Here is a 24,965-nt window from a genome sequence, read left to right as displayed (position 1 = left end):
ATCTAACTGTAAGGCTTCAATTAAATCGAATACAGATCACTGATGACTTAGTGATGATGAATAACACAAAAGATAACCTTCAAGGAGCAAATTTTTTACTATATAAGACCTGTAAAGAATATAATTTTAAAATTTCTACACTACAAAATAGCTAACCATGGCATTCCGTGACATATTTAGTAACCGCGAAAATGAATTTGGACAGCAAAATCGTAGAATAGCTTGAACATTTCAATCATATTGATAAGTCAAAAGCCGGCCGAGGTGGCCGAGTGGTTCTAGGCGCTACAGTCTGGAACCGCTCGACCGCTACGGGCGCAGGTTCGAATCCTGTCTCGGGCATGGATGTGTGTGATGTCCTTAGGTTAGTTAGGTTTAAATAGTTCTAAGTTCTAGGGGACTGATGACCTCAGAAGTTAAGTTCCATGGTGTTCAGAGCCACTTGATAAGTCAAAACATTATAACAACTGCCCACCACGACGTAGACTGCCTCCTGGTGCTGTTGCGGGTGTGTGACTCTGTAAAGGATGCAACTAAGCGGACCAGACACGGACGGGGGATCACCCTACTGAGGATATGGGCTGCAGGTGGGGAAATCCGTTGAGATAAAGGACTTTGACAAGGGACTGAGTTTTATTACACAGAGCCTGCGAGCGAGTATCTCGGAAACGGCAATTCTGGTCGAATGTTCGCGTGCGGCTGTCGTGAGCATCTACGGAAAAAGGTAAAAGGGCGGTGATACTACTAATAGGCGTCCGAGGCTCGTTGTCTTGCGGTAGCGTTCTCGTTTCCCACGCACGGGGTCCCGGATTCGATTCCCGGTGGGATCAGCGATTTTCTCTGCCTCGAGATGACTAGGTGTTGTGTGTTTCACTCGCAAGTCTCCGTAGTGACGTTAAAGAACTTGTGGAGCGGCAGCCGATCCGCCCCGCGAGGGGTCTCCCGGCCACCAATGCCATACACTTATTATTTCCCACGCACGGGTCCCGGATTCGATTCCCGGTGGGATCAGCGATTTTCTCTGCCTCGAGATGACTAGGTGTTGTGTGTTTCACTCGCAAGTCTCCGTAGTGACGTTAAAGAACTTGTGGAGCGGCAGCCGATCCGCCCCGCGAGGGGTCTCCCGACCACCAATGCCATACACTTATTATTTCCCACGCACGGGGTCCCGGATTCGATTCCCGGTGGGATCAGCGATTTTCTCTGCCTCGAGATGACTAGGTGTTGTGTGTTTCACTCGCAAGTCTCCGTAGTGACGTTAAAGAACTTGTGGAGCGGCAGCCGATCCGCCCCGCGAGGGGTCTCCCGGCCACCAATGCCATACACTTATTATTATCATTACCACTAATAGGCGCTAAATGATTGGCCGTCCACGATTCTCCACAGAACATTCAGTTCGGAGGCCTGTCTGCTCTGTAAAGCAGAACAGATGGTGATCTGTGGCATCTCTGCAACGCACGCATCTCTGCCACGCACGCACAAGTGTTTCGAAGCACACCGTTCATCGTACATTGTTGAACATGGAGCACTACAACAGACCACCCCAACGTCTTCACATTTTGACCCGAGGACATGGTGAGGTGCGAGTACAATTGGCACGGGATCATCGGGATTCCACCATCGATCTATGGAAACGTGTCGGCTCTTAGGTTGGATCACATTTTTGCTACACTAGGTCGATGGCCGTCTTCACAAACGCCGTTATTAAGGTGAACGGCGGCTCTGAACGTGCAGTGCGTCACGGACACTGGCTGGTGCGAGCAGTATTATGCTGTAGGAGACATTCTCCTGGGCTTGCCTGTAGTAACCGAAGACACGCTGACAACTTCATGCTGGCGTCTTCTCCGACGGCCATGTCGTCAAAAATGTTTAAATGTGTGTGAAATCTTATGTGACTTAACTGCTAAGGTCATCAGTCCCTAATCTAACACACTACTTAACCTAAATCATCCTAAGCACAAACACGCACTCCCATGCCTTAGGGAGGACTCGAACCTCCTCGAGGACAAACCGCACAGTCCGTGACTGCAGCGCCTCAGACCGCTCGGCTAATCCCGTACGGCCCGGTTATTCTGTATGGCAGTGAAACTTGGACGTTAAGACAGAAAGATAACAGCCATACGCAAGCCACCGAAATTAAGAGAATAAGGGCACTACAGGGACACACAGACGCCTCGATAAAATAAGAACGCAGAACATACGGAATCTGAAGAATACTCAGTATTGTAGAACACTCAGTATAATGTCGTTTATTGCAACTGAACCTACACTTCTCGAAATATCACTATATACACACGAAGAAAACAAGTAACATGTAGACAACTAGTCATTAAGAGCGTCGGTGAGTTCCGCCGGAGCCGGTCTTAGGTCGGCGAGGAACTGGCTGCACTGCTGCTGCTGCTGCACTAGTCTTATAAAGCCGGCGTAGGTCGGCTGAGTACTCCAAGTTTTCCTGTGTCTGTGAGGCGACCTCTGCAGAAAAAGGTTCGCATTAGTCTCTAGCAAGTTCTGTTAATTTCGAAGAATTGTTTTCCTCTTGGTTGCGCCTGCAAGTGCTTGTGTATGTTATATGGTACACACGAATGTCTTGAGTGTAGTCTGCCTGGCAGGGGCCGTCTGTGGCAGAAGTAACAGAATCATTTACTAGTATTTAAAGTACGAGGTAAAATGGACGAATATAGACTTGAGAGGGATGAGCAATTACAAAGAATGGTATAACATTTCAGCTCCTCAACACCAAATTACAACGTTCCACTTCAATTTGTTTGCACTTATAGCGATCCCAGCTTCCTCAACCAAATTAAAACGTTGCATTGGGAGGTGTCTGCATCGTGCAAAAGGTCTTGAGTTCATATTGACGACAACAAGTAATTCTTCATTACAGACGTTTATTTACAAACAGAACTGACAGACTTCACAGACTCAACAACTGACTCTCAGAGCTAACCGCACTGCATATCCGAACTGGCAACTGACTACTCCTAGGTGTATTAATATCTTTCCAAACAATGAGAGTCTTTGACAATGTTTTGTTTACAATACGATAGCAATTCACGACTTAAAACTAAATTAGACATTACAGAATTTTAGTACAGATTAAAGTAAGTAAAAGGATCAGTACATATAAATTCTTACAAGCATAATTTCCAAATAGATTTTATAACATTTTTCTACCAGCTTCTGGATAACCTTCACCAGATTTGTACCGATGTTTCCAGAAAAATCTTGACATTTGATTCTGGATATTTCTTGAGTGATTTAGAACAACTATTTATATGTAAAATGATTTAAATCGTGTTTCAAAACGTAAATAAATGTTTTTAGCAATATTTATTGATACAAATCGCCTTTCGAAATTAGGTTATGAAACAGTTTTCACAAGTTTTCGTATTTTTGCGATCATAATATAGAATTGCTCCATAGAAAGTTCCAGAAGTGTGCATTAAACGTTCATTTACAGACTTTCTCTTTAACTGGTGAGTTTTTAAAAGTATCTTGTCCATATTATACGAAATAATTTAGCTCAAAACTGATAATTTATACAATTAATCAGAGCTACAGCAAACAGTGAGTCCTTCTTTTACAAAATGAAATATAATTACAAAATTGAATGAAAATACGTTACTAACACTAATATATATTTACATTAATTCTATTTTTGTTCTTTCTGTGCAAAATGTCCTAATATTGACACAGTACCATATTTAAACATCACCAAAGTTTCCCTTTACATTTTGCATATCTGTATCGACATCCCCTAAAAGTCTACAGTATCGAATACTTCAATATGTCCCAATATGTCCTGTAATGTTACAATGGACAATACGAGGATTCCGAAAGTGACACTGTAATACAGACCTATTGGTCAAAGAGACCAAGGAAGACCGAAACAAAGCTGAACTGAGGCCAGAATAGGTCGAAGGGCCTAACCTCCAAAGGACGATGATGGTGGTGATGGTGATTACGATGCTGATAGATGCCGAGTTGCTGCTGCAATACATTTGGTGAGACTCTGCAGTGCTGCTAGAGTATATGAGGATACCAAGTAGACTGAGACATGATGGAGAATTTGTGTTGAGGAAGCACGTGTGATAAGGTAGCCCATGCTATTCTGAAAAGCCAGTGTGCCAGGGTGGCACAGCGGTTAGAGCATCTGCAGAGGGGGTGATGTCCCAGGTTCGGATCATGACCTCGGTACAAATTTTCATTCGTTTTCTTCAGTCTGCATATATACATTAAAATAATCTAATGTTACCCTATTCCATGACAGACTGATCATCACAGCAACCAGTTCCCGTGCTTATACTTTTATACATAATTACATTTTTTTGCTGTACCTATTGGTCTGATGGGTCCCTACAGACCATACAGACAATTAATTGTCTTTACTGCTTGATTCCCTTTATAAAGGCAGGATTGATCTATGCGTGAAGAATACATCAACTACCACTGTTATGCCTTAGTAAAAGATCTGGCAGAGAGCCCGAGAAAACTCTGGACTTACGTATAATCGCTAAGCGAGTCTAAGTCTTCCATTCAGTCCCTTGTTCACCAGTCTGAAGTGGCAGCCGGAGAAATCAAAACGAAAGCCGAAGTTTTAAATTTCGCTTTCAAGAAATCTTTCACACGGGAGAATCGTACAAACATACCATCATTTGACCAAAGGACAGGCCCCGTATGGACGACACATAGTAAGCATCCCTGGCATAGAGAAACAACTGACAAATTTGAGAGTAAATAAATCACCAGGTCCAGATGGAATCCAGTTGGCTTTTTCAAAGAGTACTCTACTGCATTGGACCCTTCCGTTTGTCGTAAATCTCTCGCGCATTACAAAAAGTCTCAAGCGACTGGAAAAACGCACAGTGACTCCATTCTATAAAAAGAGTAAAAGAACGGATGGCAACATTACAAATGTCCCTAACTTCTGTTTGCAGCAGAATCCTTGAACGTATTCTCAGTTACAGTATAATGAACTTTCTTGAGACTGAGAAGTTTATGTCCACGAATCATCATGATTTTTGAAAGTATCGCTCGTGCGAAACTCGGCTTGCTCTTTTCACACATGATATACTGCGAACCGTGGGTGAAGAGCAACAGGCAGATTCCATATTTGTAGTTTTCCGGAGAGCATTTGACACAGTTCCCCATTGCAGGTTGTTAACGAAAGTGTGAGTTATGGAATAAGTTCACAGATATGAAAGTGGCTCGAAGATTTCTTAAATAAAGAACCCAGTAAGTTGCCCTCAAGAGCGAGTGTTCATCAGAGACAAGGATATCGTCAGCAGTGCCCCTTGGAAGTGTGATAGGACCGCTGTCTCTATATACATAAATGATTTTGGGACAGGGTGAGCAGCAGTAAGCGATTGTTTGCTGATGATGCCGTGGTGTAGGGTAAGGTGTGGAAGTTGAGTGACTGTAGAGAGATACAATACAACTTAGACAAAATTTACAGTTGGTGTGATGAATGGCACATGGTCCTAAATGTGGAAAAATGTACGTTGTAAGACGTCGTGGTCTCCTGGCCTTCATTGCTTACATATTCCACCCTCACAATCATATTCCGAACATCAAGACGCTTCATTCGAACCCAAACTCGATAAGATAAGCTGAATGTTGTATGAATTCATGTGAACGATATGCAAATAAAAAGTAAATCGCAAGTGTGCACCGAGGTTGTAATACTTGAGACTGACGTACACACACACATTCAAGACACGACGGTCACAAAAGCTTTTAATTCGTGAGAGGCAAACCGCATGCCAGGAGACCGGTCCCTTCAGAGGACGGGTCAACCAATCTACGGCGGCCGGTGACCGCCCGTAGAGCAGACAGCGTTTGTCCGAGTGAAAGGGAGAACGATCCCGAGTTCGGCATAAAAGCAAATTTCGCTACATTGTGTGGGAGCGCCCAGCCTATGCATTCTTCACAAACATAGCATGCAGTTTCAGAGGTTTTCACAGGGAGACAGCAAACGCCAAACGTCGATGCTACAGATTTCCGGATTGGTTGCCTTACACGAAACGTCATTCTCCCGTTTTAGAAGAGCAATGCTGATTGGCAGACGATATTCTTGACGCCTTGCACTGAAGGAGTAATGGAAGAGACCGAAAGATATACCCCTTCACGTCTGGCGTGGAGAGGGCCATTCCATTGTCGCTCTTGGAGCGAGAACACGTACCTAGAGCATGTGCGCTCTTACGTGTACTCAAAGAGCGAGGAAGAAGTCTCTCCTCAGTACTTCACTGGGAGAGCACCTCTGTCGAGAGTGAATCGGAGTGCGACTCTATACTGAGTCCTTGTGATTAAGTGTTGTTCACTGTGTTGGCTGCCATACTTATTGTGTGGTGTGAATGGACAGAGTTATAGTTAAACGACTGTAAGCGGATTTTGGAGTGGCATCGGCAGTGGACTGGTTATCTGACCGGTGTACCACGCCAATAGACTAGGGGCGAATAGGAGCCCTTGGCTTCATCAACACGTAGGGATAGTTTGATTGGCGAAGGTCAATCCAGATGGAATGAGGATTATCTTATTTGTCAGCAGCAAGCAGCGCAGACAGCAGTCATCGCAGCTTACGGTTTTGTGCGCTACAGCTCTTGCGAGCCCCATATTTCCTCCACAACAGTACACTTCACTGCACTTCACACGTGATAGCCTCGACCGTACCTAGCATTATTCTAACGGATAATTATTCAAGTTGAGTAGGTGCGGCTCTCAGTTATTCTGCCAAGTCAATAACAATCTTAAACTTTGTATAGAAATTTAATTAGCGAATCCTATCCTTAAGAGGTAACTTCACATTCCGAAAAGAACCCGGAAATAACTTGTTCAGTTCAAAACTAAAAGATCCGATGTGATTTGTCAGAATTTTTGCAAAATAAATAATAATTTTCTTTAGTTTCATGTTTTTCTTACACTAACTAGCACTACTCCAGTATCCAAGTATCCCACTAGTTCCGTAAGAAATTTTGTGAATTTTTGTGTCATTTCCTTACAGCGGACGACTCCAGAAGATATTTATTGCTGAAAGTTTTTCAGGCATTTCTCTTTAGAACACTAGGAGCGTCTGTCTGACTTCTGTAGTAGTGTGGGGCTGGAAATTGCCACAGGGTAAAGGGTACATCTCGGATTAATCCGTTGTGCAGAACGACAGAATAGCACCCACACGTCGCTCACAACGTTATTGCTGATGGTAGGAAGATCAATCTCGTAACGTTCGTATATAGTATTACTACTGTCCAGCGATGTAGCGTGGAACGTGCATGTGAGAACCGTGGTGGGGAAGGCGAGTAGTCGACTCCGGTTTGTTGGGAAAATTTTAGGCAATAGTCGTTAACCTGTAAAGGAGACCGCACATAGGACGCTGGTACGACCTATTCTTAAGTAATTCTTGAGTGCTTGAGACTCGCACAAGGAGGAATTGGAGGAAGACAGCGAAGCAATTCAGAAGCAGTCTGCTAGACTTTTTATCCGTAGGTTTGAACAACAGGTAAGTGTTACCGAGATGCTGCGGGAATTCAAATCGGGATCCCTGGAGGGAACGCGGCCTTCTTTTCGAGAAACACTACTGAGAAAATTTACAGAACCGGCATCTGAAGCAGACTGCCGAACGATTCTACTGCAGGCAACATACATCGCGCTTAAGGACCGCGAAAATAAGACACGAGTAAAGCCTCTATTTCTGAGAGGAACAGGAAAGGAAATGACTTTATCAATGTGAAGATGATTTCAGTTCTTTCGTAGCTTCTTCAGTGCGGACGCACTCACATTGCTCAAACTCTTACGGGAGTATTGACTGCCGCAAGTAATGAGTATAGTGGACAGGGGCACTGCAAATGTAGTGCGTGGACAGCAAGTTACAAGTGTCGGTCTGACAGTAAACGTGCCCGAAATAAGTCCCTGCAGTCGCACTATCCTCTGTGCCCTCGGCGGCTCACTCGGATAGAGCGTTTGCCATGTAAACAGGAGATCCCGGGTTCGGGTCCCGGTGGGGGCACACATATTCAACTGTTTATCAACGCCTATAAGCAGCTGAAGGACTGGATTTCATTGTAATTTCAATAAGGTAAATGGCCAAGGTAACCACGTCCACTTACACCTGATAGTGAAGAAGTTCAGCGGTCAACGGAAAGTCCACTTCAAATCACTCCATGAGACGGAAACGGTAAATACGTGACCGTCGCGCAGGACGGGAAACGTCGGTGGAAAGAAGGCGCGAACGGTTGGCGGATGAACCTTTAACAACCCTACCACAACAATAGTCAGAAATTAATTATGATTATGGTGTTGTTCACGCTGCTAAATACAGCATTTTCGGGCAACAACAAAGTTATATTATGTGGCAGGTGTCATTAGAGCACAGTTAATAAAGTCATTTCATGAAATAATGGATAAACTAGGCACTCATCTTTTTCGTGTTTCTCACGCTGGTCTCGTTGTGAACTCATGGCTCAATAGTCGGGAATCTAGGTAATGATGATTCCAAGCTCGGATGCAAAGAGGCCTAGGTATTATTCTGCGATATTCAAAAGCTTTATAGATGTGTTTCATAAACCATTGTTGAAGATTAAACTTTCGCAAGTTAGCACAATGGTGATAGAAAAAAGTAATCAGCACTCCGAATTTAAGTTACACTTCTTTTTTATTACTTTTGTTGCAATATCACGTAACTCACAAAATATCACTTCACAATATAAAACATACTTGAAATATGAAGAGGTCCACCACAGCTGCTGTTTAGGCAGTCAGTTTCCTGACGATGACGATGGTGGTGAATATCGTCGAAAGCTCGCGGTTTTACAAAGATTTGACGCGGCAAGAAGTCCGAGAATATTTTATTCAACAGTGCCGTCGCGAAAGACTTCGTTCTCATATTAAATTCCTCTACGGCGAGGACATTGCACGCCAGGTTAGTCAATTGGAGAAGCTACGCGTGAAATATGCTCAGTTGCGCAGTAATTTGGCATTTCTGCAACGATGTCGGGATAAGGAGATCATACCCAAGTTTGCTGTGGTTAAACATCACATAAGGTCGGTAGGAGTGAGTAATATTTTACGGATAACCAGCAAGGCGATCGTCAGAGAAAGGATACGACACACCAGGTATGAACTGGATACAAATGCTCGCTGTTTGTATAACTGCCATCTCCATTTGCCTGCAGTCCTCTCAGCTTTAGATTGGGAGTGGGTCGATATGTCGACGGCAGCTCATCAAAGAGCTTATTATAGCAATACAACGACTAAGCAAACTAAGAAATTTGAGCGGCTTGCAGGCACGGAAAGATTGGGTTCATCTCATGAACCAGCATGCACTGTCGTCAACTTGTCAAGCAAGAATTTGGACGACGAAACTATTTCGGCCCTTAATAAAGGACTGAATTTTGCTCCTACCCCACGCACTGTTCCTATCGTGGATTTTATTAGTGGAGTGGAACAGACTGTTCGACATCTTTCACAGGACGACGCCGACGGGGTAAGACTTACCACCAGTCGCATTTTAGCCTCAGCCAAGCCCCCCAAATCTAATATTAGTATAGAAGAAAGAGAGGGTCTCCGTGCGTTACGGAGGGATGAAGATCTTGTCATTCTGCCAGCAGATAAGGGTAAGGCCACAGTGGTTCTTGATGCTAAGGATTATCATAACAAAATAGCATCTTTATTGGAGGATAGCACTTATAAATGTTTGAAACGGGACCCAACTCTATCATATAGCGGAAAAACAAAGGAGCTCTTGGAAAATTCTGGTCTTCCCGAAGATGTTATAAAAAATCTTAAAGTTCGAGCCCCTAGGCCTCCAAGGCTTTACGGATTACGTAAGATCCATAAAGATAACCTCCCTTTAAGACCCATCATTAGTGCCATTGGATCTTCTTCATACAGGCTAGCGAAATTCTTGGCTAATTTAATGGCTCCCATAGTTGGCCATTGTGAACACCACATCAAAAACTCTCAAATGTTTATTGAGAAAATCAAACAGATTAGACTTGGTCCAAATGATATTTTAGTTAGCCTAGATGTGGTCTCGCTTTTTACCAAGATTCCTATTGAGGACACATTGCAATTGTTGACAGAACACTTTCCTCCGGAAACTGTACAGTTGTTTTGACATGTCATGACGACCACATACATTCTGTATGGCGGGAAATTTTATGAAACGAGGGATGGAATGGCCATGGGTTCTCCGTTATCCCCTGTATTGGCTAACTACTTCATGGAACAATTTGAGGAACGTGCACTAAATTCGGCTCCACTCCGTCCATCTATTTTTTATCGTTATGTGGATGATACGTTTTTGGTTTGGCCGCTTGGTGCAGGAGCCCTCGAGAATTTCCTGGAACATATGAATAGTGTACACCAGAATATTCAGTTCACTGCCGAGATAGAGAGAGAGGGAAAACTGCCGTTTCTAGATGTACTGGTGCAAAGAAAAGCAGATGGGCGGGTTGGCCACTCTGTGCACCGCAAACCAACGCACAAAGATCCATATCTCGACGCAAAGAGTTTCCATCATCCAGCTCAGAAGAAAGCCGTTCTAACTACATTGATATATAGAGCAAGAACTGTGTCTGACAAAGACCATTTAAATTCTGAAATTAATCACCTTAAATACGTGTTTCGTAGGAACGGCTATGGTTCACGGGATATAAAGTCAGCGTTCTGCAAGAGAAAGAAACGTGAAAATAATGATTATTCGCATAATGAACAACCTAGCGTGTTTCTTCCTTTCTTCGGTTCTATTTCCAGTAAAATAGGCAGAATCCTTCGTAGACGAGGTTTAAGACCGATCTTTCGACCTCCAAGGAAAATCAAGGGGATGTTGCATCCTGTGAAGGACTGCCTCGGTCTCAGGATTCCTGGTATTTACAAAATTCTTTGTGAATGTGGAAGTAGTTACATCGGTCAGTCAGTCCGGACCATTTCCGATCGCTGTACAGAACATCAACGTCACATTAAAAATAGGGAGCTGGAGAAATCGGCAATTGGGGAGCATAGTCTCACTAGGAAACATAAAATTTTGTTCAGTGAAACAAAAGTTCTGTCTCAGGCCTCCACATACTGGGACTCGGTAATTAAAGAGGCGATAGAAATTAGAATGTACGATAACAATTTTAATCGTGACAATGGTTACAATCTTAGTGGTGCATGGAAGCGAGCACTCGATATGGAGAAGCGTCAGAGAGATTCGCCGCGAGTATTAGATACTCCGGGAGCGATGGCGCCACCAGTGCAGGCGTCGACAACATCTGCGACACCGTGACGTATTCGCCGTCCAATCAGGAGCTGTCCGATCACAAGCCGTCCTGGGGCTACATAAGATCCACCACAGCTGCTGTTTAGCCAATCAGTTTCCTGATGATGACGATGGTGGTGAATATCGTCGAAAGCTCGAGGTTTTACCAAGATTTGACGCGGCAAGAAGACCGAGAATATTTTATTCAACAGTGCCGTCGCGAAAGACTTCGTTCTCATACTTGAAATATCTTCCTCACTGTTAAAGTTCACATTTTATAAACTGCCTACAATCTGCGTCTTTTCAACGTGACGACCAATACTTGACTAATAACCGCTTACGCGCCCAAAAATCAGAGTTACAAGTACGTCAGAGATCATAGTGACAAAAGAAAGAATACACATAAGAATAGTATCACTGCAATATAAACATATCGATGTGTCAAAGTACCTCTACATTAATGAAATCAAATATGAATGTTGTCACAGAAATATGTTAACTATTCTACATAAACACAGTAGAATATTGCTGGTATCGAGGGGATGAGGTGAGGTGCCGCAATGGTTACGTAATCCAAGTACCATTACAAACCCCACCTAGGTTAAACAGAATTTTGAGTTGGAAGTATAACGCAAGGAAATACGTTCAACAACATTTTCTCCAGTAAAATGCATAAGGTTGCGACTCCCAATAGCTAAAGAAAGCGTCCACACTGTTTAGTGCACAACACAGCAGTCAATAAACAGATAAACAAATAAATAAAATGTTGTTGTTGTTGTTGTGGTCTTCAGTCCTGAGACTGGTTTGATGCAGCTCTCCATGCTACTCTATCTTGTGCAAACTTCTTCATCTCCCAGTACCGACTGCAACTTACATCCTTCTGAATGTGCTTAGTGTAGTTGTCTCTTGGTCTCCCCCTACGATTTTTACCCTCCATGATGCCCTCCAATACTAAATTGGTGATCCCTTGATGCCTCAGAACATGTCCTACCAACCGATCCCTTCTTCTGGTCAAGTTGTGCCACAAACTTCTCTTCTCCCCAATCCTGTTCAATACTTCCTCATTAGTTATGTGCTCTACCCATTTAATCTTCACCATTCTTCTGTAGCACCACATTTCGAAAGCTTCTATTCTCTTTTTGTCCAAACTATTTATCGTCCATGTTTCACTTCCATACATGGCTACACTCCATACAAATACTTTCAGAAATGACTTCCTGACACTTAAATCTACACTCTATGTTAACAAATTTCTCTTCTTCAGAAACGCTTTCCTTGCCATTGCCAGTCTACATTTTATATCTTCTCTACTTCGACCATCATCAGTTATTTTGCTCCCCAAATAGCAAAACTCCTTTACTCATTTCCTAATCTAATTCCCTCAGCATCACCCAACTTAATTCGACTACATTCCATTATCCTCGTTTTGCTTTTGTTGATGTTCATCTTATATCCTCTTCTCAAGACACTATCCATTCCTTTCAACTGCTTTTCCAAGTCCTTTGCTGTCTCTGGCAGAATTACGATGTCATCGGCGAACCTCAACATTTTGATTTCTTCTCCATGGATTTTAATACCTACTCCGAATTTTTCTTTTATTTCCTTCACTGCTTGCTCAATATGCAGATTGAATCACATCGGGGAGAGACTACAACCCTGTCTCACTCCCTTCCCAACCACTGCTTCCCTTTCATGTCCCTCGACTCTTATAACTGCCATCTAGTTTCTGTACAAATTGTAAATAGCCTTTCGCTCCATGTATTTTACCCCTGCTACCTTCAGAATTTGAAAGAGAGTATTCCAATCAACATTGTCAAAAGCTTTCTCTAAGTATACAAATGCTAAAAACGTAGGTTTGCCCTTCCTTAATCTAGCTTCTAAGATAAGTCGTAGGGTTAGTATTGCCTCACGTGTTCCAACATTTCTACCAAATCCAAACTGATCTTCCCCGAGGTCGGCATCTACTAGTTTTTCCATTCGTCTGTAAAGAATTCGCGTTAGTATTTTGCATCTGTGACTTATTAGACTGATAGTTCGGTAATTTTCCCATCTGTCAACACCTTCTTTCTTTTGGGATTGGTATTATTATGTTCTTCTTGAAGTCTGAGGGTATTTCGCCTGTCTCATATATCTTGCTTACCAGATGGTAGAGTTTTGTCAAGGCTGGCTCTCCCAAGGCCGTCAGTAGTTCCAATGGAATGTTGTCTACTCCGGGGGCCTTGTTTCGACTCAGGTCTTTCAGTGCTCTGTCAAACTCTTCACGTAGTATCGTATCTCCCATTTCATCTTCATCTACATCCTCTTCCATTTCCATAATATTGTCCTGAAGTACATCGCCCTTGTATAGGTCCTCTATATACTCCTTCCACCTTTCTGCTTTCCCTTCTTTGCTTAGAACTGGGTTTCCATCTGAGCCCTTGATGTTCATACAAGTGGTTCTCTTATCTCCAAAGGTCTCTTTAATTTTCCTGTAGGCAGTATCTACCTTACCCTTAGTGAGATAAGCCTCTACATCCTTACATTTGTCGTCTAGCTATCCCTGCTTAGCCATTTTGCACTTCCTGTCGATCTCATTTTTGAGACGTCTGTATTCCTTTTTGCCTGCTTCATTTACTGCATTTTTATATTTTCTCCTTTCATCAATTAAATTCAATATTTCTTGTGTTGCCCAAGGATTTCTACTAGCCCTCGTCTTTTTACCTACTTGATCCTCTGCTGCCTTCACTACTTCATCCCTCAAAGTTACCCATTCTTCTTCCACCATATTTCTTTCCCCCATTCCTGTCAATTGCTCCCTTATGCTCTCCCTGTAACTCTCTACAACCTCTGGTTCTTTTAGTTTATCCAGGTCCCATCTCCTTAAATTCCCACCTTTTTGCAGTTTCTTTAGTTTTGATCTACAGGTCATAACCAATAGATTGTGGTCCGAGTCCACATCTGCCCCTGGAAATGTCTTACAATTTAAAACCTTGTTCCTAAATCTCTGTCTTACCATTATATAATCTATCTGAAACCTGTCAGTATCTCCAGGCTTCTTCCATGTATACAGCATTCTTTTATGATTCTTGAACCAAGTGTTACCTATGATTAAGTTGTGCTCTGTGCAAAATTCTACCAGGCGGCTTCCTCTTTCATTTCTTTGCCCCAGTTCATATTCACCTACTATATTTCCTTCTCTCCCTTTTCCTACTACCGAATTCCAGTCACCCATGCCTATTAAATTTTCGTCTCCCTTCACTATCTGAATAATTTCTTTTATTTGATCATACATTTCATCAATTTTTTGTGATCTGCAGAGCTAGTTGGCATATAAACTTGTACTACTGTAGTAGGTGTGGGCTTCGTATCTATCTTGGCCACAATAATGCGTTCACTATGCTGTTTGTACTAGCTTACCCGCACTCCTATTTTGCTATTCATTATTAAACCTACTCCTGCATTACCCCTATTTGATTTTGTGTTTATAACCCTGTAGTCACCTGACCAGAAGTCTTGTTCCTCCTGCCACCGAACTTCGCTAATTCCCACTATATCTAACTTTAACCTATCCATTTCCCTTTTTAAATTTTCTAACCTACCTGCCCGATTAAGGGATCTGACATTCTACGCTCCGATTCGTAGAACGCCAGTTTTCTTTCTCCTGATAACGACATCCTCTTGAGTAGTCCCCGCCCGGAGATCCGAATGGGGGACTATTTTACCTCCGGACTATTTTACCCAAGAGGACGCCATCATCATTTAATCATACAGTAAAGCTGCATGCCCCCGGGAAAAATTACGGCCGTAGTTTCCCCTTTCTTTCAGCCGTTCGCAGTACCAGCACAGCAAGGCCGTTTTGGTTAATGTTGCAAGGCCAGATCAGTCAATCATCCAGACTGTTGCCCCTGCAACTACTGAAAAGGCTGCTGCCCCTCTTCAGGAACCACACGTTTGTCTGGCCTCTCAACAGATACCCCTCCGTTGTGGTTGCACCTACGGTACGGCTGTCTGTATCGGTGAGGCACGCAAGCCACCCCACCAACGGCAAGATCCATGGTTCATATGGGGAAGATTTTTTTTTATAATTAAAATAAAATAAAATAAACAGAAGTCAGAACTCTATGACAATTACCATATGGAAGCTATTATGTTTTGATACGAGCGACACAGTCTTCAGATGACTTGGCCAGACACAGGAACATGGAATAACAACAACAGGACGCTAAACCGAATGCGGTATAGAAGCAACAGGGGGTAAAGACGCACTGGAAGCGAACCAGTCACATCATGACACTCACGCGCGAGAGAAATCTCAGCGTTTATTACTGCTGCGTGGTCACGTCACCGAAGAAACGAACCAAAAGTAGCTCACTGAGCACCGAAACCTGCAAACAGTGCGAAAACTTGAGCCGCCAGGATGTGAGTGGATGGCCCTTCGCCCGCCTTCAAATCTGGTCGTCCAGAGGAATAATGTCTCCTCTCCAGTTTCCGGCGCACGTCCCTCGCGTCCGGAAGGTGCTCAGCCGAATTTGAAAGTCACACTGATGGCAGAACAGACAGCCAGCCCGTTGCCACATCGCCCCCCCCCCCCCCCCCCCCGCACAGACTAGCCGACTTGATGCTTCACACATGGGCTCTTCCCAGAGACGGCCTCAACGGCACTCGCCGCAAACTTGCCACGCCCCCTTCACGCCAGCTCGTGTTCCAGGAGACGCGGCGCGAGCTGTCGTAGTGCAACGGTCCACTGCCTTCATGGTGTTTCAGATTTAATAGACAATAAGGTAACTGGCCAAGGTGACCACGTCCGCTTACACCTGATAGTGAAGAAGTTCAGCGGCCAAAGATCACTCCATGAGACGGAAACGGTAAATACATGACCGTCGCTCGGGACGGGAAACGTCGGTGGAAAGATGTATTAGCCAAGTAGTCGTTGACTACACGACGTATAGCATTATCAACGCAGAATGTTTAATCGATTAACTGAAGCTTTAGATTCCGCTTTGGCAACTCTCAAACAAACTGTCGCCTTTCAGGATAGCCTAGAAAAAATATGTTCAAATGTGTGTGAAATCTTATGGGACTTAACTGCTAAGGTCATCAGTCTCTAAGCTTACACACTACTTAACCTAAACTATCCTAAGGACAAACACACACACCGATGTCCGAGGGAGGACGCGAACCTCTGCCGGGATCAGCCGCACAGTCCATGACAGCAGCGCCCCAGACCGCTCGGCTAATGCCAAGCGGAAGGCTAGTCTAGACCTCGGGCTACTTTACAAATCGTTGTATCACCACATCAAAGTTCTCGTAATTACATTGCTGGTCCATTCATAATCACAACCAACATGTCCGCGGTTCGTGGTCTTGCGGTAGCGTTCTCACTTTCCGCGCACGGGGTTCCGGGTTCGATTCCCGGCGGGGTTAGAGATTTTCTCTGAATCGAGCTGACTGGGTGTTGTGTGTCTTTCATCATCATTTCATGATGGAGGGGTCTTACGGCCACCAATGCCATACGCTCATTATTACCTTCCAGCATAACGCAGATCTTGGACTACAATTACAGATCGTTTTGTCACGAGTTCTTTCTAAAGAATAATGTAGCCTCAAAAGAAATGCCGTCGGCGTTCTCTTTTCTTTCTGTTTACCCAAGTAGGATGTAACATACCAGATCAGCGGTACAATACGATATGGTACAGGCACCCGGTATCGATAGGTTTAGTTGAATCCCCGGCATCCAGTACCGATAGTTCCAGTTGAATCTGCTAAATTTGCCGAGCGGGATTAGCCGAGCGGTTTGAGGCGCTGCAGTCATGGGCTGTGTGGCTGATTTCGGCGGAAGTTCGAGTCCTCCCGCGGGCATGGGTGTGTGTGTTTGTCCTTCGGATAATTTAGGTTAAGTAGTGTGTAAGCTTAGGGACTGATGATCTTAGCCGTTAAGTCCCATAAGATTTCACACACATTTGAACATTTTTTTCTGCTAAATTTGTGCCGATAGTGAAGGGTAGGTACAAGAAGTGAGACACGAGATTCCTCGCTGCCCGTCTCCGTGTAGTGACGGCGCGCCGCTGCCCGCCCGGCGGACCTGGCAAAAGCGTTTTCCTGGAGGCAGGCGGCTCTCTCCGAGCACGGCCGCGGCTCGCAGCGTAATAGATTCGCGGCCGGCGGGCTCAGCGCGCGCCGCGGCATGCATATTCAGCGGGGATCCGCCCCCGCCTGCCGGGCCGGTCGCGGCACTCAGGACGGCCGCCGGGGCCCGGTTGGTGCCAGGGCGCGCTGCCTGCAGCAAGCGTTCCGACGCCGAAACACTGCTACTCGCCTTCTCTTAAACTGGTCCAACATACATGCTGTTCTGTACTAACCAGCTCAGGATTGCTTCGGAGCTCCTCAGTATACAGCGTGTTACAAAAAGGTACGGTCAAACTTTCAGGAAACATTCCTCACACACAAAGAAAGAAAATATGTTATGTGGACATGTGTCCGGAAACGCTTACTTTCCATGTCAGAGGTCCCGTAGCGGTCACGCGGTTCCAGACTGTAGCGCCTATAACCGCTCAGTCACCCCGGCCGGATGTTGTGGAGGGTCTGACAAGTATGTCAGTATCGTGCGTTACTTATATGTCAATATGTAATAGTCACTCTGTTTCGGATGTCCTTCAGAGCCGGACATGTTGTACTCTGTATCAGGCGTAACTTATTTGTGAATACCTAATACTCTGTCTAGTGCCTACTGGAGAGCCGGGCATGTGTGTTTTGAAAGTTGGATGGAAGAGTTACCGTACAATTAAGAAAGCTATACCGATTGTTTTAAAAGGCAGCATAAATGTGTGAATACTTGAATACTAATCAAACAGGATACATTAATGAGAAGTGTCGCCCACCAACACTGTCAGTACTGCAATCTTGCCCTCTGTAGATACAGAGACTAACCTGGGCAAGTGGCATCCCGCAAAAAGCACAATCTTAGGTTCGAACTGACAGCGTAGCAGCCACCACTGAAGAAGATCCCACTAGCGACGAGGTGTCTCCTGCGCTGCGGACGCAACTATAGAAGACGATAGGTTGGTGGAGAGAACGGTCAGAGACTCTTATTCAATCTCTCCAGATCTCTGCAGCTTCCAGATATGACTTCGAAAGGAACATATACACTCCTGGAAATGGAAAAAAGAACACATTGACACCGGTGTGTCAGACCCACCATACTTGCTCCGGACACTGCGAGAGAGCTGTAGAAGCAATGATCACACGCACGGCACATCGGACACACCAGGAACCGCGGTGTTGGCCGTCGAATGGCGCTAGCTGCGCAGCATTTGTGCACCGCCGTCGTCAGTGTCAGCCAGTTTGCCGTGGCATACGGAGCTCCATCGCAGTCTTTAACACTGGTAGCATGCCGCGACAGCGTGGACGTGAACCGTATGTGCAGTTGACGGACTTTGAGCGAGGGTGTATAGTGGGCATGCGGGAGGCCGTGTGGACGTGCCGCCGAATTGCTCAACACGTGGGGCGTGAGGTCTCCACAGTACATCGATGTTGTCGCCAGTGGTCGGCGGAAGGTGCACGTGCCCGTCGACCTGGGACCGGACCGCAGCGACGCACGCCAAGACCGTAGGATCCTACGCAGTGCCGTAGGGGACCGCACCGCCACTTCCCAGCAAATTAGGGACACTGTTGCTCCTTGCGTATCGGCGAGGACCATTCACAACCGTCTCCATGAAGCTGGGCTACGGTCCCGCACACCGTTAGGCCGTCTTCCGCTCACGCCCCAACATCGTGCAGCCCGCCTCCAGTGGTGTCGCGACAGGCGTGAATGGAGGGACGAATGGAGACGTGTCGTCTTCAGCGATGAGAGTCGCTTCTGCCTTGGTGCCAATGATGGTCGTATGTGTGTTTGGCGCCGTGCAGGTGAGCGCCACAATCAGGACTGCATACGACTGAGGCACACAGGCCCAACACCCGGCATCATGGTGTGGGGAGCGATCTCCTACACTGGCCGTACACCTCTGGTGATCGTCGAGGGGACACTGAATAGTGCACGGTACATCCAAACCGTCATCGAACCCATCGTTCTACCATTCCTAGACCGGAAAGGGAACTTGCTGTTCCAACAGGACAATGCACGTCCGCATGTATCCCGTGCCACCCAACGTGCTCTAGAAGGTGTAAGTCAACTGCCCTGGCCAGCAAGATCTCCGGATCTGTCCCCCTTTGAGCATGTTTGGGACTGGATGAAGCGTCGTCTCACGCGTTCTGCACGTCCAGCACGAACGCTGGTCCAGCTGAGGCGCCAGGTGGAAATGGCATGGCAAGCCGTTCCACAGGACTACATCCAGCATCTCTACGATCGTCTCCATGGGAGAATAGCAGCCTGCATTGCTGCGAAAGGTGGATATACACTGTACTAATGCCGACATTGTGCACGCTCTGTTGCCTGTGTCTATGTGCCTGTGGTTCTGTCAGTGTGATCATGTGGTGTATCTCACTCCAGGAATGTGTCAATAAAGTTTCCCCTTCCTGGGACAATGAATTCACGGTGTTCTTATTTCAATTTCCAGGAGTGTAATTTGTACTACGTTAATGTCGACTGGTAGGTGACCAAACAGCTTTGATCTGGTGGCTCGTACATCGGCATCCAGAAGCTGATTGGGAAAACTCTTTCTGAAAACCATATTTTGAAACGCCGTATACACGTAGAAAGTAACATCGATTTAATATGCAAATTATTTATGTCACTGTCGCATGACAAAAAAATGTGTGTGAAATCTTATGGCACTTAACTGCTAAGGTCATCAGTCCCTAAGCTTACACACTACTTAACCTAAATTATCCTAAGGACAGACACACACACCCATGCCCGAGGGAGGACTCGAACCTCCGCCGGGATCAGCCACATAGCCCATGACTGCAGCGTCTAAGACCACTCGGCGTCACCTGACACTTTTTTGTGAGTTGGAACAAGGAGTGTTTAAAACTCTGAAATGGTAACGTGTTTAAAAAGGTATTCTAACTAACTCACGCAATTTTTAGCCGATAATCCGAATCCGTGATACAATAAAATCCGATTAAAAGAAGTGGACGTTGTCATCACCCAGTGAACAGCTTATGCATTACCGTATCAACCTTCGATTCGATCTGTGTACGATATGAACAGCATCTTTCACTAATATTTATGGAGTGAGAATATCGCATCGCGCATGTTGCTAACATTTTTCGCTAAAAGGCACTTCACTTTTTATATAACGGTGTCGCTTTATATTTTGCTCTATGACCGAAACACTAATTCTATACAGAACGAGATTTTCACTCTGCAGCGGAGTGTGCGCTGATATGAAACTTCCTGGCAGATTAAAACTGTATGTCGGACCGAGAATCGAACTCGGGACCTTTGCCTTTAGCTGGCAAGTGCTCTACCAACTGAGCTACCCAAGCACGACTCACGCCCCGTCCTCACAACTTTACTTCTGCCAGTATCTTGTCTCCTACCTTCCAAATTTCACAGAAGCTCTCCTGCGAACCTTGCAGAACTAGCACTCCTGAAAGGAAGGATATTGCGGAGACATGGCTTAGCCCCAGCCTGGGGGATGTTTCCAGAATGAGATTTTCACTCTGCAGCGGAGTGTGCGCTGATATGAAACTTCCTGGCAGATTAAAACTGTATGTCGGACCGAGAATCGAACTCGGGACCTTTGCCTTTCGCGGGCAAGTGCTTTACCATCTGAGCTACCCAAGCACGACTCACGCCCCGTTCTCACTGCAGAGTGAAAATCTCATTCTGGAAACATCCCCCAGGCTGTGGCTAAGCTATGTCTCCGCAATATCCTTTATTTCAGGAGTGCTAGTTCTGCAAGGTTCGCCGGAGGGATTCTGTAAAGTTTGGAAGGTAGGAGAAGAAGTACTGCCAGAAAAGCTGTGAGGAGGGGGCGTGAGTCGTGCTTCGGTTGCTCAGTTGGTAGAGCACTTGCCCGCGAAAGGCAAAGGTCCCGAATTCGAGTCTCGATCAGGCACACAGTTTTAATCTGCGAGGAAGTTTCAATGCTATACGCTCTGAACAGATTGTACAATTTTATCTTTTAGTAGCAACAATAGTCATAGCTAGGAGAGCAAATCAGAATAAGTGAAAGACGGACCTGTTACAGTGCCACAAATTCACTTGACTTACGGAGGGAGTGTACACTGCGTGACAAAAGAAAGTGGAGAATCTAGAATAGGAGGAGGAAACGAAGTGAAAGCTCGCAGGTTGTTATCTGAGTGAGTACAGAGAAGAGTGAAATTGATGAAGAATTCGGCAGTGTGAGAGCACTTGTCAGCGTGGCGGAGCGGCCCCTCCGACCTGGATGCACGTACTGATTCGCTTGGGAAGGGTGTCAGAAAGCCGTTGTATCCTGTCCTGAGACAAACTGGCCTACAACTGTCGTAGCTGGTCTTCCATATCCTCGGTACTGCCCCTTGCGACCCAGTTACCGTCCGAGCTGGTCTCTGACATCGTCAGTTGGGACCGGATATGGGGATCTTGTTGCCCACAGGAATACATCACTGTCACCTAGACAGACTATGAAGGCACACGCCGTGTGTGGCGAGCGTTGTCCTGTTGAAAATGCCACCACAATTTTGTCGAGTGAGAAGTAACGCATGACGTCGTAGTACGTCTACATCTACATACATACTCGGCAAGCCACCGTATGGTGCGTGGCGGAGGGTACTCCACACCCCAACTAGTCGTTTCCCTTCCTGTTCCAATCGTGGATAGAGCAAGGGAGAAGTTACTGTTTATATGTCTCCGTATGAGCCATTTCTCGTGTCTCAGTATGTCCGTGAGGTGCTATTGTGCTATCACATTTCCCTCAATCACTACCACCTGTGACATGGCGTCACTGACCCGATGCCTCCCAACAATATGAACCGAGGAGTAATACCGCTGTTTATCTTCAAAAATTTGCGAGAACGAGACCTCTTTCCAGATCTCCATCGTAGTCGTCTATAAGGGTTATTCAGGGTAGTGCAGAGCCGCGATTCATCGCTGAACTCAGTGCGAAGTCTTTCAAAATCGATCTGTGCTTTCCAGAGGCGACACCACGCCAAGAGCAGCCGTCTGTGTTGTGGTGTTAACGGAAGGCTACGCATGGGCCAGAAATTCCCTAATCCTGCTGCTGCAATTCTCTAACCAACGGACTTGGATGGCACAAAGTGTTGCATGGAGTCTACCAGTTTTTCTCAGATGGCAGGCACATATGTGAAAGAGTTACTAAGTGCTCCGTGCACAATACAACAATCTTTACTAGTTGTGGTACTCTAGCAGAAGAACCACAGAAGGTTTTGAACAAATGGAAAGAATATATTGAATGTCTGTATAAGGGGGATGAAATGCAAAGCGCAATTAAGGTTGAAGAGGAGCAAAATGTACCGGAAGGTGGAAAGGGATTCACCAGTTTGGAAACAAAAGTAGAAAAGGCTCTGAAGGAGAGGAAGTATAGGAAGTCATGTGGAATTGATTATTTGCCAGCAGAACTGTAGAAGAGTCTGGGAAATAAGGCAATAAAAGTAATAATCTACCTCTGTAACGAGATATATGACAAAGGGGAATGGCCTGAGGACTTTGTTGCAACAGACATGATACCAATAGAGAAAAAGAGAAACACTAAAAAATGTGAAGAGCACCGGACCATCAGTTTAATTTCTCATGCAGCTAAGGTCTTGCTGAAAGTGTTGAATAGAAGGCTATATGGCAAGCTGGATAGAGGGACTGCAGATGAGCAGTTCGGATTTAGAAGAGAAAAAGGAACAAGAGATGCTATTGGCCTGTTAAGAACAATAGGGGAAAGATATATGGAAACAGGTAGAGAAATCTTTGGTGTTTTTATAGATTTAGAAAAGGTTTTTGACAGAGTTCAGTGGAACAAGCTGACGGATATTTTGAAGAGGAAACGAGTAGACTGGAAAGAGGGACGACTGATACAGAATCTATATTTACACCAGAAAGTAAGGATAAGGATAGGTAATGAAATGTCAGAAGGAAGAAGCATTGGACGAGGTGTTAGACAAAGCTTGGAGCGATTCTCCACTGTTGTTTAAAGTATACCTTAAAGAGAATATTACGAAAGGCTTAGATGGGAAAAGAGGAATATGTATTGTTGGAAAGAGAGTAGAATGTATAAGATTTGCTGATGACATGGTATTGGTGGCAGAAAGTGAGCGGACAGTGAATAACATGCTGAAAGATCTGAATGGAGCTTGTGTGGAATATGGGATGCAAATAAACACAGCAAAAACAAAGAGTATGGTCATCAGTACAAGACGCAGACTGTCCAATATTAAATTGGGACAATCTACCATTAGCCAAGTAAGTGAATTTAAATATCTCGGAAGCACAGTAACTGAAGACTTGAGGTGTCACCAGGAGGTGAAAATTCGAAATGCCATAGCGAAGGAGGCATTCAACAGAAAGAGGAGACTCTTATGTGGTAAATTAGATAAAGGACTAAGGAAAAGGCTTAGGAAATGTTTTTTTCTGGAGTGTGGCACTATATGGGGCAGAAACATGGACGCTGAGACGAGAGGATGAAAAAATGTTAGAAGTATTTGAGATGTGGATGTGGAGGAGAATGGAGAGAATAAACTGGATGGAAAGAATGAGTAATGAAAAAGTATTGGAAAGGGTTGGCGAGAGAAGATGTAAGAGAAAGGAAAAAGAACGGGTTGGGACATTCATTGACAAGGGAGTGCTTGCTAGCAGATGCTTTGGAAGGATTAGTTTGTCGGAGAAGACTGAGAGGATATACGAGATGATAGACGACATTAAGGGAAGAGGAAATTATGCAGACCTGAAGAGGATTGCAGAAGACCGGACAGTCTGGAGAACTACCATGTGAAAACCTGCCTTTTGGCAGAACACTGATGATGATGATGATTGCTTCCCACTGTTGGCGATTAAATCTTTCAACACGATCCAGCACCTGTTCATAATGCACACCGTATGGCATGATAAGAGTCATCTCTTTCTGTTGAATGCCTCCTTCGCTATGGCAATTCAAGTTTTTACCTCCTGGTGACATTTCAAGTCTTCAATTATTGTGCTTCCAAGATATTTAAATGCACTGATGGTTACAGGACAATAACATCTCTGAAATGGACTGACCTGCACTGAGTCTTGACCTGAATCCTACAGAACACCTTTGGGCCGTTTTGGAACGCCGACTTCGTGCCAGGCCTTACCGACCGACCTCGATACCTCTCCGCAGTGCAGCACTCCGTGAATAATGGGCTGGCATTCCCCAAGAAACTCTCCAGCACCTAGTGAACGTATGCCTCCGAGAGTGGCAGCTGTCAACATAGCTAAGGGTGGGCCAACACCATATTGAATTCCAGCATTACCGATGGAGGCCGCCAAGAACTTGTAAGTCATTTTCAGCTCGGTGTTGGGACAGTTTTGATCACATAGTGTACCTTGTGAGTCTGGAGGTCGTCAAAAGGAAACAATTATTAATTTATTCCGGTTGTGTCTCTACCCATACTTCGGTACATATTACTGTTATCTGTTCCTCTTTTGTTTATTGGCAGATTATTTTACTCTGTATACTTCATTACGGTCGTATTTAGTCGGTTTTCAGCGTCAGCTGTCTTTCTTTTTCAGTTTCATGATTAACATTGCTCTGGTCTACAAAACTTAAGAGCGAGATAGATAAAGTAAAATAATATATTGGGATCACGGTGTAAATGTATGAAAATTTGGAAGCATGTTGCCAGAGGTCTGGCAGTCGTG

This window comes from Schistocerca gregaria, chromosome 9 (assembly GCF_023897955.1).
Source record: "Schistocerca gregaria isolate iqSchGreg1 chromosome 9, iqSchGreg1.2, whole genome shotgun sequence".
NCBI lineage: Eukaryota > Metazoa > Arthropoda > Insecta > Orthoptera > Acrididae > Schistocerca > Schistocerca gregaria.
The sequence above is the reverse complement of the archived record's forward strand: the minus strand, read 5'-3'. Positions refer to the sequence as shown.